Source organism: Canis lupus, chromosome 4 (genome assembly GCF_048164855.1).
Source record: "Canis lupus baileyi chromosome 4, mCanLup2.hap1, whole genome shotgun sequence".
Taxonomy (NCBI): Eukaryota; Metazoa; Chordata; class Mammalia; order Carnivora; family Canidae; genus Canis; species Canis lupus.
Window position 1 is genome coordinate 44597999 of NC_132841.1, and position 19730 is coordinate 44617728.

Below are 19730 nucleotides of genomic sequence, written 5' to 3' on the forward strand. Positions count from 1 at the left end.
TAAGCAAGCAATAATCAACTTAGAGGCTGATCGAAGACTAGACATCTTAGTGAGGGTTGCCTGGGGACCCTCTTGTTACCCTACAGAGCTGCAGTGTGGGAAAGGCTTTCAGTTCTGTCAGTCATTGCTCCCCCCGTGGCCTTGGACAAGTTGTGCAGCCTCTCTGAGCCTCAATTTTCTTATCTAGAAACTATGGAACATGGAACTCATTTCTAGGACTTTGAGGATTCAGTCAGAAATAGAAGGAATTAACTCAGTGCCTGGCACCTTGTGGGCTCCTAATAAACTTTGGTTAAAGATTATCAATCAAAAGATTATCAATCAAAAGGCACAAAACTTACATTGGTTCACAGATGCCTGAGCCCCATCTCAGGGTGCTCCCCAAGCAATCAGATCATCACTAACAATCTGTGTGCAAAACACTGTAGTCATCATTATCATTTACCTTCAATAAACATGTTCACAGTAGTTGCCCCATGACAGAGGTTGATAAAAACTAAAAAGAGTATAAAAACAGAGTAATAAGAGGGGATTTCCTTTTTTTAAAAGGGAATTCTAACATTTTAAAAATCAACTGAACACCTTCCTGCTGATTAAACTGTAAACTACACCTATTTCAGCATTCTGATATCCCAGAGGGCTGCTCTACTTGAGATAGGGGGAAAAAACGTGACCTGAAGTCCATCCTCCAGAACCCTCCATCCACTTAACTATACCCCTCATCCCCAAGCTATAAGCAACAGAGGTTGAGGGTCTCAATCTAATGGAACATTAACATCTGAATGAAAAAAACACAAGGAGGACCAGAGAGATTAAGGGACTTGCTTGATTTCATGTTACCCAGCACAGCTCCACTGGAATGCAGAGGTCTGACTACCTCTTCAAACGCTCCTTCAGCCCCACACGAGGCTAAAAGTAAAACCAGTGGAACTCACAAGCCAGTTTCTTTTTCACCATTCAATCCAGTCTCTTTGCTTTAATAATGTGTGTACAGGACCAATACCTCATACCTCACAATGAGCTTAGGTTTTTTTATTTGTTTGTTTGTTTTTTTGTTTCCAGAAAAGGATTACTTTACATTTTGATTTTAAAGTTTTTCAATAAATAAGGTTCTACAGTTTTTGCTAAGCCACTTGACTATCTCTGAGTTTTGCTAGAAGTTTCTAAATCTTTCAAATGAGAAAACAGCACTTCAAACTTCATAATTTATAAAGGTTGCGTATGTTATTCACATCTTTGAAAAATACAGAATTTTGCCCACATATCTCTTCTCTACTGATAGAGTTAGCAAATAACTACATCTTCCTTCCATATAAATAATCACAAGAGGTCTTGAACATGCAGTTATTTTTAAGTACAAATCACTTCTTCCTGCTTACATGAACAAGGGCTACCCAAATGATAAATCTTCAGAATGAATAGGGTCTACCCACTTCACTGCTGAGAAATACCCACATACATTGTGACTATATCTGATGAGCAGCTGGACTGCATGGACATCAAGATCCTTTCTCAGAGTTTTATACAACGCCATCTTTTGCTTTTTGTCAAACCACCTGGACAAAAATGCAGTGTGTTGCATCATTTGCTGAAGCTATTTCTCCAGTTGAAACATGAATTATGAGTCCTTCTGAAACACATCAGCCAAATCAAGTTCTAACATGGCCTGGCTTTATTCACTGCACAGATCACCACAGCTAATCGCTTTCTGATGCAAGTCATGCTTTTGCTTCATTAAGTTAACATTTCTCTTATTTTTCCCTCCATGGTATGTACTCAATTAGCCAGCGTTGAGTTGAACATTTCCTCTCGTACCAGGTATACTTCATCTGAGGGTAACTCTGACTTTGTCAGGCCCTTTCCTTTGTACTTTTATAATATGTGGGGTTAGAATGTTAGTCTTACAACACAGGCTTTCCTCTGTCTCTGCAAATAATATCAAGCTACTCTGGGCGGTCTTTAAATTCTGTTTTTGTACTTTTATCCCCTTGTGGAAGCTCATACTCAATTCCTAATGATGAATATCCCTGAATAGGTACTGTTCAGACTACCTAAGAGGCCTACATGCCTCTTGTAGGCAGAATTGAGAAACTGTTGTTGCTTCTAGAACAATACAAGGAATTGCCTGGGGCACCAACTTCCTGTTTCCATCAGACAGACCAATTGTGTAAGGTTATCTTCAAATTAGTGGTTTAAGAAGTTAAAGAGAGAAGATTAAAAAAGTGTATAATCCTCACCTGAGTAACTTTCTTAAATGGGGCAAAAGAAAAGCAGTCATCATATTCTCTGAGGTTACAGTTAAGCTCTTTAGGGAGAGGGCTCATATCGTTTTGCTGTGTATAGAAGTTGATTGAGAAAGTTGGTTGATTCCACAACATTCCAGGTCTTTACATGGGCAAGAAGGCAAAGGGCTTCTGGTATAGAGCCCAGAGGGAGAACTAGGATGGGATAGAATGTGGGCCCTGTTCCCTGTGTCCTGCCCTCCTCTCTGCTCTGGAATGAGATATCCTATATAACCTTTCCTGGGATCATTGATGATGTGGCTCTCTTGTCCTTTTTCAGACTGAGTCACCTGTGAAGGTAAGGTTTATCTAGTGCTTTAGCAACCACTGTCCAACCCAACTCTTTCTAAGCTACTGTACATCAAAGGCAAAACTAAAGTAAATTTCTTTTACCCTAATGTAGATTCAAATGGGACTTACATGGTCTCTTAGCCCAAAATCCTTATAATACAGATGAGGAGACAGATCAAGGAGACAGATCAAGGACTATATCACAAGCCCTATGACATTAGGACTATGGATGTGGGAAGACAAACTTGGCACACAAATTTCTTTTCTTTCACGGATTTATCATTTTCTGTTCCTTCTCTTTCTCCTCCACCAACCATCCTTCATTCTCCCACCCTTTGCCATACCTGAGAAAAGATCATGGTCAATGTTTTTTTATTCTGTGATTTCTCGTTGCCAAGGATGAAGTTTAAATCTGGACACTTTTCTAAAGAAGGCTTTGTAGATTTTCAAATGCCTGGTGTGAACAGCATCACAGCTCTAGGAACAGTCATTCCCCCAAAGTGTTCACAGCTGGAGAGTGGCCTTTTATTTTGACTGTGAGAAATCGAACCTTTTGGCCAGACAGAACTGGATTGGAATCTCCCAGCTGTTGTAAGTCTCTAACTTTAGCTCCCCCATAAAGACACCAGGGTGAATAATGATGCCTGGTTCACCTAGCTCTTCTGAGGGTTAATATGCCATGGCTGGCTGATACTAAAGACTCAGTAGCTAGGCCCTACTATCATCATCTTTCTCTCATGGGCTCAGACACATCCTGAGAGAGCTACAAATTCTCTCCTCACATTTGTGAACCCAGGGCAGAGCCCACTCATTTGGAGGACTCCCTCTCCGGGTGGCATGTCTCCTGAGTGACCTGCAATACCCTGCCTGCTATCATTTCATTGTGAGGAGGGTTGATATGACACATCCGATTGAGGCACCATGAACATGCAATTTTCTGCTTACAACCACGAGGAAAACAGGACTTCAGATAACAGGGAATTGTGATTCAAATCCCGTTGAGCCACAGGGAATCAGTTATAGTCTGTCTCTGCCCGGGGATGTCGGCTCATCGATCCACACTCATCACCAGTGGCCAGGGAAGGGCAGTGCTGGCCCTGACTCTCCTATTAATTAGACAGGTGGGGAATTTCTCTAGATCAGCATTTCCCAAGTGTTAGTCATTTTCCTACTGCCTTCCAGACTTGTGCTCTATCCAATCTTTCCCTGCAACTAAGGCAGCCACCATTCCATCCGACCCTCAGCTCTTTATTCACCCAGTAAGTCAAATTGAAGAAAAATACCGTTTCCAACTTTACCTCACCGTAGCTAATAATATCTATGAAATCACAGCTTAGAAATGCTAGCTATATATAACCAAAATTGTGTGTGTGCCTGTGTACACACACACACACACACACACACACATAATTTCTAATATGTATTAAAATAAATAGATCAATATTAAATTTTCAATGACAGGTGCCCCTTAAGGATGTCTTGCATATTTGTACCACACTTACTGGTACCCACATGACACTAACATGTGTTGGGAAATAATATCCTAGATGAAATGTTATTCTTTTTCTTTTGAACCAGCAGAGTCTCTACTTTGTGCCCTTTTCTCTTCAGAATGCAGTGCCTTAGAGTGAAATGTCACCAGGAAAAGAAATGCTCTAAAAATGAAGTTTGATTATGTCCTATAGCACAGATAGAAAACTCAGAGAAGAGCCCACATGCTACTTTTCATCCTGGGAACTGATGCTTGAATGTGTTAAAATGCTATTTATTTTCCAACAGGCTACTTGGGCTTGGCACCATGTAAATCCAAAGTGTTTGTAGAGGTTCCCTTGGGGACAAAGGGAAAATCATCTGTATAGATCAAATGTGTATTAGCTGCATTAGCAATTGGTCCCTGGAGACCTGATAAAGACCTTTTTAGACAGATTTCACTGCACAGTTTTTTAAGAGCTTTCATTGAACTAGCCTTGGGTATCGTGGGTTTGGGGCTTCTTTCCTGTCCTCAGTGTCAGAAGAGAAAGATAGAAAATGAGAAGCCGGGATGAGAAGTGCTGCCTTCATTGTAGGCAGACCTCAATACCACAGCCATGCTCCCTTCCCCCATCAATATTTCATGGTCTCAGCATCATAAGAAAATATATCTGTTGCCTTCTTCCATTGTAATGTGTAGGATGATGGAAATATTATTACAGCACAGGTTCAAGAATTTAAAAATTCATCAACTTCTCAATTTAGAAAGCTGATACGTGGTTAGAACTTATGAAGTATCTACAGGCTTGAAATGACCAAGGGGGCCAGAGTCCTGCTCCTGAGAAATCTGTGGAATGGGGGCCGGTAGTCGGGGGTGGGGTGGCTGCAATTGCTGCTGCTCAGGTTGCAGACTCAGCCAGGGAGGTATAGGCTTTCTCTGGCTCATTATCAGCTGAAGATTTGTCTCATACCATGGCACTGCTGGAAAGAATAGAGAGAGACAACGCTGCCCCCGTTGTACGCTCAAACTCTGAACAGGTGTGTATTCTCCTGCTTTTTCACTACCCGCTCCACCACAGCATAGTGGTTCCCAGGGCTTTGCTCAGTTCCACACGTGTGTTTGCATGGTGTGCTACCGTACAACTGGTAAACTCACCTCTCAGAACACTGGACACTACGTAATATTCCTCCATCCTCTAAAGGCCTTCCAAGTCATTACACTAGGTTGGCTTGACTCCTTTCCTTTCAGTACATCTTAGAAACTTATACTGTCTTACAACTTCAGTCTCATCCCCACTAACTGGGGTGTTCACTGCATTCGCCGGGGTGCAGTCCCCAGTCCCTGCTTGTGAAGAAATGGGGGCCACCGACCATAGCAAAGGTCACAAGGAAGTTTGGCTACTTTCCAGGGCACGAGGCAAATCTTTGTATTTCTAGCACCTGGTTTATATAAACAGAGAGTTTAACCTGAAGCAAAATGGTTAAGGAAGAAATGAGTGTGACTTTCTAAACTGATACCTATCAGCTAAGAATCTCATCCCCAGTGGCCTACCTTTGCTGTGGTGGTGAGTCTTGGGGACATCATCACCAGTCTGTGTGTCCACCTAGTCACCTCAGTGTGGCTCACACATTACTGCTGCTACTCTGTCCCCCTCCCCCACCACTACCTTTCTCCTTTGCCCTGTCATTTAGTCATGCTACTGGCCATCAAAGATACATCCCTCAGCAAGATGGTTTTCCTTGAACTGTAAGTATGAGACACAGACGGCCTCCGACACAGGCTTAGTAGAAAGGCAGGTAGGAGTTAGTGTGGCTTCCAGCCAACTGTCCAGCAGGTGTCATTCCCACAGACATAGTCAGACACTTAGTGGGACACACTCAGGTTGCTGCTTAAAGAAATAGGCACTTTCTAAGAAATCCTAGAGCATTAATTTGATACAGAAGCATTATGTTTCCATGAGCAGGATTCACCAATAAATAAAAATCTTGATTCCTTTCAGTTTTAGTCAACAAATGGAATGTCCAGATATCTGATCTCTGAGAGCTCTACTCAAGTGCCTCAGCCAGGGCAATGCCCACCCTCAACAGGTGGGGTGTTCTCAAGGAATGTCTACAGGGCCAACTGCTATTACTTCAACAGCTTCAGAAGCAATTCTGGATCTCAGGGTGATCTTTCTAACACAGAAATCTGAACATTATCTCTACTGAAAAATTCGTCACTGGTTATATCACTTTTAGGACAGAACCCTCATTCTGTTCTAGTATCTTCAACTCTTTCCCTACCTCCTGCCTTTCGGTTTATGCTGTAGGAGAAATACCATATTTCTTAGATGGATATCTTATGGAACACTTCAGGCCTTTATAGATGAAGTTTTCTCTGTTTAGCAAGGGTTTTCTTTCATTCCTCTATTTCTTCAAAATAGGAAATAATTCCTATACTTACTTCAAAACCAATTCAAACACCACCTTTCAGGGGATTTTCATGTCCTTTGTGTTCAAGGCACACACAGTCTAACCTCTACATTAAATTACTTGTTCCCTGTAAAGCACTTAGAACAGTGACTGCACATAGTAGGCGCTCAATTTTTAAAAGCTATTAATATTGCCCTATCATTTACTGATCATCATAGATTTATAGTATTTGCTCACCTGTCCCCAATAGCCATGAAGCTTCTGTCAATGACTTTGTTGAACCACTTTTGTCAAGCTAATGTTTGGCACGTGGTAGGTCTCAGATGGGATGTGCTGAACTAAAATGGACTAAAGCAGTTTGGGAATTCTACAAGGTGCTTGCTTTCTTACTACAGTGACCCCTCATGCTAAAAATCTGCAGTCGGGCCCTTCTCAACTGTTTGAAGTCCAATAGGTCTTATGCTTTCCTTTAATTCTGTTTGGGCACTACTGTCTGGTTGCATTATGTACTGGGCCAGTACCCAGAAACCACACATCTTTGGAGCCAAAGCAGCAGATGCTGGACAAGAGCTTGCACTCCCTTTCTATTACTCTAATCAAGCTATGTGTTACACTGCCTTTCTTTAATTTGATTTGAGAAGAGCCTTAACAGCACAGTAGAAGCAAAGAATGAAGCTATTTCTTCAAGGAGCTGCTCACTTTAATGGCGATTTTTTGTTGTCCGTTGCGACAAGGAGGCCCCTGACTGGGGCCAATTGTTGCACTTGGATACAAGCATGAAATTGCAGGATTTTTTTATTTTTTTATTTTTTTATAGGCACAAGCCAGCCCTTCCTGATTTAATTAGAAGGTTTCTCTCTCTCTCTCTCTCTCTCTCTCTCTTGACCTTCCGCTTGATTATGTAGTGAAGTATTCCTGGAGAGCAATAATCCTGTAAGCCTGACATCAACCCTCACAGCTTTGAAAATGACAAAGCTGTCAAAATCTCAGTCTTACAACTTCAGACGGGGTCAGCTCAGAAATGTAATGGTCGAGAAACTCAAGGACCAGGGTCCGTTAAGAGGAAAAAAAAAAAAAAAAAAAAAGGTGAGTCAGAGAAATAAAAGGTCCCAAACAATGACAATGGGAAGCTTTAAATTTCAGGTTATGCAAGAAACTTTTGCCTTTCTGTGCATGCCATTAACATAGTGATTTAGTAATTTCGGTGGGAGATGCCATCTCCTTGGAGTCAGAGAAAATGAGAGTCTTTTTTTCTCCCAGAGTATGCAAACAGAAGCTTAGAAACATGTTTGCATTTGGATTGGATGATCTAAACCAACAAAGTTCAACCTTTTCACTAGGAGCTGTGAGCTGTTTGACAAGACCTACTTTTTATCAGGCAGGTTCAAAGTCTACACACTGCAGAGGTTTCCTTAATAAGAGGGGCTAATAAGATTATTTCCTTAAAGATCTAACTTTGGCACCCATCCTCCTACCAGACAGTAGAGTAGATTCTTTCTCTAAATTGCTTACCTTCAAAAGAAGAGCTCTGTTGACTAGAGCAGGGTGCCAGCATGGCACACTAAGTTGCGATTAGTAGGATGCTCATTTGGATTTGAAATGGCTATTATTTTCTGTCTTGTGCTCTTTTTCCTGCGATTTTTTTTCTGCGATATTTTTTCCGTCATCAAAAAATTAATTTACCAAACAAAATACAAAGATTTCATTTCAACTGGATGAGTCAGAGTCATTGATTGTTCACCTGTCCCCCAAACTGCTCCATATCTTGCCTTTCCTCAGGGATGTATTTAGCCAGCTGCATAAGAAAAAAAAATGGTAAATATAAGCACATTTTTGGGCAAGCAGGCTTTAATGTAAGGAGAGAGAAATGGGCATATCTGTATTAAATATATAGATATATGTATATAGAATAAAGGAAAGGGTTCTACTAAAAAAAATTCCCAAGCTTGAATTTTGACCCATTTGGGCTCACAACACAAAACCTTCAGTTGAACGGGGAGGCCTGAGAAAGGAAGATCATGTGATCATCAAATTGAATTCCCTCTGACTTCCTGCCTCCTGCCTTCCTGTATCATGGCTTATGTGATCTGCTGAAATAATGAGCCATTTTCAGGCTCCCATCCATGGGTGGGATGATGTACAGCCATTTAAACACTGGCTGTGTTTAAAGAAATGTGATTTAAAAACGGGAACCATTTGAACAGGACTCTGTATTTCTAAGGTGAAACAGTGATCAGTGTATGACATTTAATGATCTAAAAGAGCCATAAAGAAGAATTTTCTCCTGATTAAACTGGAATCAACTCTTTCTCAGGAGAGAGAGGATTGAGGCCATCTGCAGGTTTTAGTCTTTCCCGGCCTCTGATGACTGAATCAGTAGTGGGTACAGCTCTGTCTCAATGCCTTAGCTCCTGGAGGATATAGCATTTCACTGACTCTAGGATGTACATTTCCTTGTTCATTTTAACATTTATGAAATAGGAATTCCTCTTGGAGCTAATGGCATGTTATAGTGTAATTGGCAAAGGCTTTTCCTCTTTTATACAGACATAAAATAACAGTGAGTTATTTTGCAAGTGAATGCATTTTGGGATTGATGAGATAGTGTCATAGATACTTAATACATCTTGCTTGGATAAGCGACTAAAGAGGGCACCTCCTCTTGGGACTCGATACTTAAGGGAACAGATATATTTAACAACTAAGAAAACTTCAAGCCTTGCATCATTGACTGGGATGGAATAAAAAAAAAAAATTCTTACATACACATGTTAAAAACCAAACCAAACAAGAACACAAAGCAACAAAGTCTAAAAAGCAAGAGGAAAAGAAAAGACTAGGGGTTTCTCTCTGACAGTAAATGGAACAGTGGAAAGAAAGGAATTGGCATTTGCTAGGCCAGTCACTTCCTCTGTTTCTTTCAGAAGTTCTTTGTAGCAGAGGTTCCTCACGGATGAGGAACTGCAACTTACAGAGGCTGAGACACCTGCTCATGATCCAACACGCAGGTAACGTAAAGCCAGATCTGATCCTGGCCTGGCCAACTCTGGCTTTGCATTACAACTGGCTGATTCTCAAGAGCAGTTCTTTTGGCTGACAATTCATCAGTGTTCGTTCAATCCGGTGAATTTGTCTGTAGTGGAAACTGGTGTTCAGAGCAGTAGTGTTTGTGTTAATACTCTGGGACAGTAGTTTCCAAACTGCAGGACATGGAAATCCTCAGGGATCTTTACAAAAATATAGATCCCTGGATCCCTTTTCTAGCCATTCTGATTTCACTAGTATGGGGTGTGACCTAGGCATTAGAATTTTAGAAGCTCCCTAGAAGATTCTAATGCATCACAAGCTTGGGAACCACTGCACTAGGAGGTTTTCATTTTGCTCTAGGGAAACGAAACAGACCACTCATTACTGGTGGGAAACTGCATGAGCATTCACCTACAGAGCCTCTTCATCAGCTTGTTATTATTCAGCCTCTTTTTTAAGTCACACATATTGTATCTTAAAGGGGCTCGGTCTCTTTTAAGAAAAAACTATATTTATTAAGTCACCTTTAGTTCATTTTTCCATGGACTTGCTAATGAAATACCATTAGACAAAAATACAAGGAATTTGGTGTTTTATTTACTGTGTGGTCTTTTCATAAGTTAACACAGACAGACTTTCATCCTCTTATTTACTACTAAAAAGAGACTGACCAATGTCCAACTGTCTTTGAGGACCAATACGCCCTGGTCTTGGTTTATGGAGTGGGTCAGGTAAATAGTCCTACCGCTAGGCCTAGCCAGTCAGCGAATTTCCTCTCCATACCAGAGCAGTTGGTTCAGGTATGGACCTATTAGACCAGGGCTGTTTTCGGAAAAGTTGGAGAGTTATGTAGTAAAGAATTAACTTAATGCAAAGGGAAGTCTGGCCTTTGTCCTTGGCTCCTAGAGGTAATCTCTAAATCCGTTAGCATCTTTGTTTGCCTGGGGACCCTGGGCTACAATTAATAGTCTAACAATGTGGTTTATGGTGGGGCTTTGAACCATGTGGCTCAGGTTGACCTGTGCAGGGACTAGAAACTAAAGTTCAGCCACATGGATAGTCAACTGTGTCTTTCTGACTGAGCCCCAAATAAAAACTCTGGATATCAGGGCTTGGGAGATTTTCCCTGGCTGGCAATATGCTGTGTGTAGTGTTATCCTCTGCTACTAGGAAGAGTTTGCTCTGTCTGTGACTGTACTGCAGGAGCGCAACTGGACACTCTGCTACTTGCATTTTTCTGGACTCTGTGCCTGAGTCTCTTCCCATGACTTTAGTCTATATCCTTTCACTATCATAAACCATAACTATCTGTATAATAGCTTTTACAATGAGTTCTGTGAGTCCTTCTGGCAAATTATTTATAATTGAACTTGATCTTGGGGTCCCCTAAACTTGGCAATGGGTATCAGAAGCAAGGGAGGTCTTATGGACTTCCCTGATTCTGCAGGAAGTCAATCTTCTTTTCCATGGGAAATTGATCTTCAGAGGATATAAGCTGGAGTTGCTGGGGTTGATCTTGATCAGCACGGAAAAAGCCAACAGGGAAAAGAGGGTCTTATGATATGATTTAAGCCTCAGAAATCCAACTCACCTGGAGCTACCCTTAGACTTATTTTCAGTTCTAGGAATAAAAGATTTCTTTTTTTCTTAACCTCAGCCTTAGTTCAGATGCTCACATGTGTCATTTACTACACTATAACATTAGATTCTCACGGAAAATCATTAAATGGCATGATACGTGATACATAAAGGAGCTAAGTATAATACCTGCAACATAGTCAGGGCTAGTCTGTTCATTATGATTATTGCCATCATTTTGATTTTTAGTATTTCCCTATTGGAAAACAATTTTAGGAGCTCAATGAGCCTAAAGTTAGACAATGATGTACTGGCTGCGCTGACTCCAGGTGAATGGGTCCTACCTGTACTTCCAGTCCTCTCACAGCCTGAACTAGCAGCCTCTGGCTCACTCAATTGCCTGCACCTGCCCCTCTTAACGCCAGAGTTTCAGATACATTTGGGAGCACACTTAGGACTGTCTGTGATAAAATATGCATATTTCCTGAAACCCAAAGTATTCTCACTGAATGTAATAAGTGGAAAGTTATTTTACAGGAAATGAAAATCTAAGATTAATACTCTCTGATGCCATCTAGTCCCCTCAGGACAATTATTCATTGTACTACAGCAAAATAAACTTGCAAAATGTGGGAATTGGTTTTCTCCTTGGGTTTCTAGGATAAGCAAGGCCCCTGAAACTACTCAGTTCCTGGATGCTCTACCCACCACCTCACATCACTAAAGAGGCACCAGGCCTTTCAGAACACAAGACTTGAAGCAGATTTGTGGCTATCTCCTTAGCTTAGCAAAGGTAGAGGAGAAGACAGAGATTTAAAACTAATCAGTCAGTACCTAGGTATTGATTACTATTTATTAGCATCATGGGAGGTAAGTTATATCATCACTAACTTCAAGAAACTTTTAATATTCATCAATTTTCTCCTTCAGCCAACAAGTAGCTATTCAACTTTACTCTTTCAAGCACTTGGCTAGCTGCTGGGAAAGAAAATGCCCTTACAGACTTACAGTTTTAAAGAATGCAAATCCCAAATAGGGTTCATTGCAAAAAATCCCAGGAAAGCCCTTATAAAAATACAGGGATCTGAGGCTTTAGTCAGGACTATTGTATCAAAGACTTCTAAGGAGACCAGAAACCTATTTTAATAAGTGGCTCCCATGACTATTGTGCTTAACCAAATTTGAGAACCACAGGGAGAGATGATAAAACATACACATGAAAGCAATACAAGGCAGTGTTTGTCTGTCAGGTGGCAAATCAGTGATACACTAAGGAGTTAGCTGAAGGAGAGATCACTGCAGACAATGTCCCTCTTACACCTTCCATGCTGGTATATAATAATGACCTACTCCAAGTTTGTTCATGCCACCAAATCACGATGCTTCCCCAAACATTACCACAGATTGGTGCAGTTCACTTCCAGGTATAGAATCACCAAAGGTGAGTCAAGCAGCAGCTTGTCCAAACACAGACTCACCCTCTCAGCCTCACATACTGCAGAGTTCAAAAGACAATGTCTCAGAACTTCCAAGGCCATAAACATTCTTGCCCCAAAACATCTTCTAATTTCCACCATTTTTGGGATGGTTGTTAAGTGTGATGTTGGCTTACTTTCCCCCCCAGGGCCATATATGTTTTCAAATTTTCTTTCCTGGCAATAAAAGCAGAACTCTGGCAATTGGACTATCCTCTGATTCATGTGTCCAGAGATGGGATAAAGTGCAACTTTTAAAGTGTTGGTGTGGTGGATCCACTGAGACAGACTTGGGTTTGATTTCTGGCTTTGCCATTCACGGAGAATGACTCTGAAAAATACATTTCATTTCTCTGAACCTCAGTTTCCTAATCTTTGTAAAGGGAGAGAGTCCAGGGTGAGAGTTAAGTGAAATAACACATTTAAAGAAAACAGCATACAATACGGTCAACAAGTAGCAGAGATCAGTTACTGTTTCAGTTAACTGGCAATTCAAAGCTTAATAACTGAAGACATGTATAGCCCAAGAAGTAGGTGCTTCTTCCTATACCAGTAAAAGGCTCCATTTCATTAAACCTCAGTGTGGAACGTGAAGCTATGGTGAAAGGAACAGCTCCTCAAACCAGGCTTCACAGCTAAAAAAGATCATCCTTTTCCCCTCTCTATTTCTTCTTATGCCACAGTAATTATAGTAGTCTAATAGAAGCTTAAAAATAAATTTAAATACATTTTTAGAATAAGATATTATAAAACATGCTTCCTTGGTTTTCAAATAAAAGAATATTATCTATCAGCCAGTTTTGGAAGAGGTTTTGTATGCTAATTAAAAATAAATTGGGCAGGCATGAAGGAAATTTCTGATACAATGAAGGTGCTCTAAAACTGGATTTGGGGGAATGACTGCTTAACTGTATAAATTTACTAAAAATCATTAAACTGTACCCATACAATGGGTGAATTTTTTGGCATGTAAATCATACCTTCATAAAGAGAAATGGTAACTAAAAATTTAAAAAAATCTTAAAAAAAGAGAGAAGGAAGAAGAAAGAGAAAAAGGAAAGATGAGGTTGAATTTCTGAATCCATGGTACTTATGCTTCTGTTCTAAACAATAATATTTCAGGAAGTATCAGATTTGTATCCAAATAATGAAAAATTTGGACTTCTATAGGAGCTCTACAGGTCTGGTGCTTCCTGTTTCATGGTCTGATATTAAGACAGAAAGCAGAGTTGCTCCTGGAAATAAAGAAAAGTGGAAAATGGGAAATCTACCACTGATTCATTTCTGTTTCTATTAAAGACTCTTCTCCCTGGGTGACTCCTGCAAGATGTCTTAGCTCTCCAAATCTCCCATTGATCAAAATCTGGTATCAAATATTTAGCTGTTCAAACACAGGAAACAAGGCATGGATAGATAGAGCTGAACATGCTTAGGCGGTCATGCCTCCCTGGAGGACCCCTGATTGGTAGAATTTTAGGTGCCAGACCATGGGTGCTAGGAGCACTTGGGCATTCTCTCGTCTTTGGTGACCACATAAAAGAAATCTGGCCCAGGGAGGCAGATTTGATGTTGATGGTCTAAGACGTAGAAAATTTGATAAGACCAAACTAGTGATTCTGAGCAATGACTGATTTGCTTTTTGTGTCTATGCTTTTTTCTTTTTTTTTAAAGATTTATTTATTTATTTATTTATTTATTTATTCATTCATTCATTCATTCATTCATTCATTCATAAGAGATGCACAGAGAGAGGTAGAGACACAGGCAAAGGGAGAAGCAGGCTCCTTGCAGGGAGTCCGATGTAGGACTTGATCCCTGGATCCTGAGATCATGCCTGAGCCACAGGTAGATGCTCAACCACTGAGCCACACAGGCATCCCCTTTTTTTGTGTCTATGCTTGAGGCTATTCCTAATGCCTCCTCCATCAGGTACTTAGCTTTGTCTGTATTCAGTTCTCCACTGGTACATGCCTGCAGTTAGTATTCATTCAATTTTCTTTGAATATACGGGGTTAACTTGCCATCATAGGACTCATGCAAGTTAATATTTAGCATCCCAGGATATACGTGCTACTCTCGTAGTAAAAAAAAAAAAAAAAAAAAAAAAATGAAGGCTGACAGGTGTGAACCCTGTTCACACATCCTTAGCTGCACCACAATACTTACTCAAACTATCATGAACACTTGATCACTCTGATGAGGGTCAACAAGAACCCACTTCAGTGATCAGAAGATGCAATACAGAAGCTGGCCATTAGGAGCTTCAAACAATGTATACACTACCCAGTACATAACTGGTTTAATTATCTCAAGCTGTGAGGAATATGATGGGCATGCCTCAACAAGTATTCTGAGATGCCCGAAGGGAAAAGTCTAAGGCTTAATTCGTTCTTAAGGAACACATTTTAAGGAACTGAAAGGATTCAATGAATATAGTCAAAATAAGTTGTTTTGCCATCCTAAGCTCTCAGGTGGTTATTCCACATCATCATCTCATTTAATGATCCCAGTAACCCATAGAAAAAGGTATTTTCACAGATGAGTCATGGAAGGGTCGAGAAATGGAAGAAATGCTTTAAGTGTGAAGATACGATTAATCTTGACTCCTGCTCCTCATTGAGGTCTCCAGGGTCTTAAACAATGAAGAGTCTAACACTTCCTGGGGTTTTTTTTTTCTTCAACTTAATTATCCTCATTGTTGCCCTATCTGCTGGCCCTGCCCAGCTAAGCTAGGTCAACGTACACAAGCATCATGTCCCTAGCAGTCTACGCAAACAAATCTTAAATATGAGCCAGATTCATAATCATCTCTTAAGACATCTTCCCTCCCCCCACTATTTGATTCCAATCTGCCTTACTTCACTCTTCCTTTCCTAGATCTCTGGTTCTCTGTCCCTCTGTTTCAACACTGACTCTTCTTGGGTCTCCCCTCCAACAAAGGATCTCATTTATCTGTCAGGTCTTTGTTTTAGCCTCCTTCTCTCCATCCCTGCACCTTCTTTTCTTAGTTCTATTAGCGCCACTCATCTTGCTCCATTGTGTTTACCTGTATCTGCATTCCTCACTGTTAGTTCCATTAGGAAACAAAGCAGGTCTTATTTACAGCTCCACTTTCAAAGCATAACACCCTGCCAGGCACATTCCAGGCATTGACTTAATGACTGAGAGATAAATAAACACTGCCTTTTATTATATAGCCAGCCACCAAGAAACCAACCAACCAACCAACCAACCAAAAAAAAACTGAAAAACTCCTTCACATCAGCCACATTTATTTATTTATAAAGTAAGAAATTGCTGAAATATTCTCAGTTCCTGTAGCATTTGACACACTTTAACTTGGGGGGGGCAGAAAATTTTTCCTCAAATGCAGGACTTTCAAAATACAGAGGGAAATAAAAAAGTACTGTACTCAGGTGCTTAAAGTTCTTTATTTGAAAACTGGTCATTTGGAATTAGAGCATTGTTTTTCCAGGCAGCAGTTTTGAGATACATAGAAGTCAGGTCTAGAATAAAAGCAGATCTAATAAACTCTAGAAATCAGCCTATTCATCTACTGGTACTACTGGATATAACTTTCACAGTATCTTCTAAAATTAACTTGGTCCCTGAAGGGAATTCGTTCACTAGGGGATCAAGAGTCCCCACAATGATTGAAGGGACCTCCAAAGAGTGACTAGAGACGCAAATAGGGTAGGAGTGTTATTTTCCAGTCAGCACTGCCTTGTGGAAAACACACATAAAGATAGCAGCCCTTGGCAAAGCCCACGGGGCTGCCAACATCCCTGTGCTGATGCCCAACAGAACCGAAATTCAACGGAAATCAAGTAGCAGATTATGTGTGCTTCAAGACTTGAAAACTAACATGCAGCCTAATGAGCATATTATAACTGCAGGCTCTGCTTGTTAACTGTTGAAAATATTTTCACAAGGCTTTGGGTTATGGCAGGATAATGCTAGTTATGAAACATCTATGCTGAAAGGGAACTCTGTGTAAGCCAGTCTTGAGCAAGTCACCTGGATAATGTCAATGATGAGAAATGAATCATAGCACGTTCTGGACTTGGGTGTTCCATGACAAACCCCAGTGGTTTTCTCAGGGACCAGAAGGTAAACAGATTCGTCAGGCTCAGTGAAGAGAAAGGCTGTCGAGCTCCTACCAGAGGGATATAGGGTGCTCCTCTGATCTGTGAAGTAAAAACTGACTCAAACTTGCCTTGAACAGGAACTGGCAAAGTTCTTCTATGACATCAGTGGCATTCTGTAAGAGCAAGTTTCTAAGAGATTACTTTGGGCAAAGAAACGCATACATGTTACATGGAAGAAAAAGGGGGGGACCTCCATGGATTATTTAATCAGATGTGCTACCCTCATACAGGTTGCTATGATCATCCTAACTTTACAAAAAATGTTCTTGGGGTCAAGAGGGGCCAAAGGGATTGACAAACCACATAGGTGTTTTGCGGACACAGGCGGCATAATTCAGAAATTTATTTTTTTATTTAATATTATAAACAACACTGTTACTCCTCTTACATTGGTACGGACTCTCAACACTGGAAGGCTGTATGTTTACAAAAATGTAGTCACGTGCATTTTTCACTTTGGTCTGCACGTGACCCTGTGGACTAACATTGACCAAATTCTATCCGGTGGAGGTTCTGAGTTGAGAGTGCATATTTGTGATCTGGGATAGTTATTGAAATGTACATACATTGGCCCCACTCCAGACCCATTGAAACAGAATCTCTGGGGATGGGGCCCAAGTATTTGAAATTTGGTCAAGAAAAACAAAGCCAAAATCTTTCGTAAGTTTGAATCTCAAGAAACCACTGTTCTCGTAGAATATGGTCATCTATGGGCTATAACAGTCTAGATTGGGGATAGAAAATATCTTTTTTTTTTATCTTTCTGCCTTCAGGAGCCCGAACTTATTCTTAGATCTACTCGTTAGTGTTAAGGATGTGTCACAGTTTTCAACATTCCCTCAAAATATGCAAATATAAGAAAGGATTTGCATAAACAATACATATCAGTTTACACTGAGTTAGAGCAAGGCATAACCTAGGGCCTCTTGATTAAAACTTACGTCAAAAGTTAATCCTTCCTGTGCTCTCACAATCTTTGCTTTATTGTGTACTCCCCTTTCCTTAATTTTTCTTGAAATCTATTTTTTTCGTAAATCTTAAATATACTTCCCCTCCTACCCCAAATACATTAATCAAAAAAGAAAACTTTAGGACGTGGCTCAGTGGTTGAGCGTCTGCCTTCGGCTCAGGGCGTGATCCAGGGGATCTGGGGATCGACTCCCACATCGGGCTCTCCGTGAGGAGCCTGCCTCTCCCTCTGCCTGTGTCTCTGCCTCTCTCTCTGTCTCTTATGAATAAATAAAAAATCTTTAAAAAAAAAAGAAGAAAAAGAAAAAGAAAATTTTACATCACCACAAGAAATGTAAAACAAGTGTCACCTGCCATAAATAAAAAGTAAAGGTAAAAATAGATACAATGAAAAGAAAGGAAGATTACAACAATACTGAAGACATTCTCCTTGATTTCATCTGAGAGAGTACAACAGGGTTGAAAAGGGAACAATGTCCTGGTGTGAGTCATTTACTGCACACTGATGTGCATCTGACATCTCAAATAATCCCCCCAATATTACCCTGAGCATGCCCGGAGGAAGGCTCCCGGCTCTCGTGCTGGTGGGAGGGTACAGCTAAGTGGCTCCCCGGGAAGTCTGGGTTCTGAGCCCTGGGGAGGGAGGTCTAGAGGCGGATGCATGGGGTCTGGGGTCTGGGGTCTGGGAGCCGCTGCTGGGGGGCTATCCAGGGGATGCTTGTGCAGCCCCCGTGGACTTCCCAGTATTGTCCGAGGCCACCTGGGCTCTGCCGATTCATAAGACCGCCAAAGCCTCCTCATTAGGTGTTCACGGTCGGCGGCGCCGAGGTGGGGACAACTGGGAAGGAGAGAGAGAAACGTTCTTTTATTCCAGGTTTGAAGCTCATCAAGGGTAGGGTTCAGCATACTAAGTCCTCTTCTGACTGTAAAGATAAAAAGATAAAATAGCTCCCTCAACCACAGTGGAGTTTAGTGTGTCTTTGACAAGCAGCATAATTAAGATCTAGCATAAACACAGAGCCTCCGAGGACAGTAAAAGCTGACTAAATGGGAATTTGTTCTGTTTGGCTTTTCTTTCCTTTATTTAGTTTTCCTGTGGAAGTTTCACTTTGAAGCAGGGCCGGCCCCAGGCAAAAGTGCAGAGTCTGCGGATCCCCTGGAATACCAGGGCCCCCGCCCCATCTCCCTCCCTTTCTGGGCTCCTTCCCCACTAGGGCAAGCTGCCCACCCATGGAAGAGCTCCCCTCGTGCACACAGGTGAAGCCTGCTCCCAGCCCACAGTGGGCCTTGCCGGCTCCTTTCCTAAAAGGAGGCATTCAATGCCTGGTTCTGTGTTGCATGGTTTGAAGTCTCGTCCTGTTCCCTCTTTCCCAACATGAGGACTGTGTCCTAAACACCCGAATGCTCACTCTGTGCTACATAGATCTGCACCGGGAGCAGGTGGCTGGCAGTGCTTTCTTTGTTGTCAACAAGGGGCTTTCAAAGGAGTGACCCACTTCCCATCTGTAAGTTACAGAAGGCTGAGGAAGATGGGGCTTGGTAGCAACAGGTCTTGATAGAGGTGACTGAGAAGTTAACATCTGTGGGGTTGGTGGTGGTGAGGCTCTGGCTCAGGGGGGTCAACCCACTTGGGTTCAAATCCCAGCACTCCTATTTTCTAGCTGAATAAACTTAGGCGTTAAAGTGAACCTCAACATCAACTCTCCCATCAGTAAATAGGGTTGTCAGGGTAAGTCAAGGAAATAAATCATGGAAAGACTTCACAGTCCTTAGAATTTAATAAACACTAACCTTTATTGCTATTATCCATATTATCAAATACCCATATTATAAAAATGATGATCAGAATGGCCCACATCAAGCACATGCAGCTTTGGTGGGGTCAGAAGCATGTTTTGTGCCATCCATGTTTCCCCCCTCAACTAATAGAGGAGATTTGTTTCTCCTCTGAGACTGTCAGCAGCAAGTTTCTCTCCTCCCCTTTTCTGACACAGTATTCATTTTTGACACATGGCATCACTCTTCATATCCCAGGCAGTGGCTAAAAGGCAGTGATCCCGAAGGCAATGAGAGAAGTA

The 19730-nt window shown here is 41.3% G+C and overlaps 1 protein-coding gene across 5 annotated transcripts in view; it reads right to left on the bottom strand.

Annotated features, from left to right (window-relative positions):
- TENM2 (teneurin transmembrane protein 2) overlaps positions 1 to 19730 on the bottom strand; it is a 1505907-nt gene that overhangs the window by 422157 nt on the left and 1064020 nt on the right. The gene's annotated exons all lie outside the window — the stretch shown is intronic.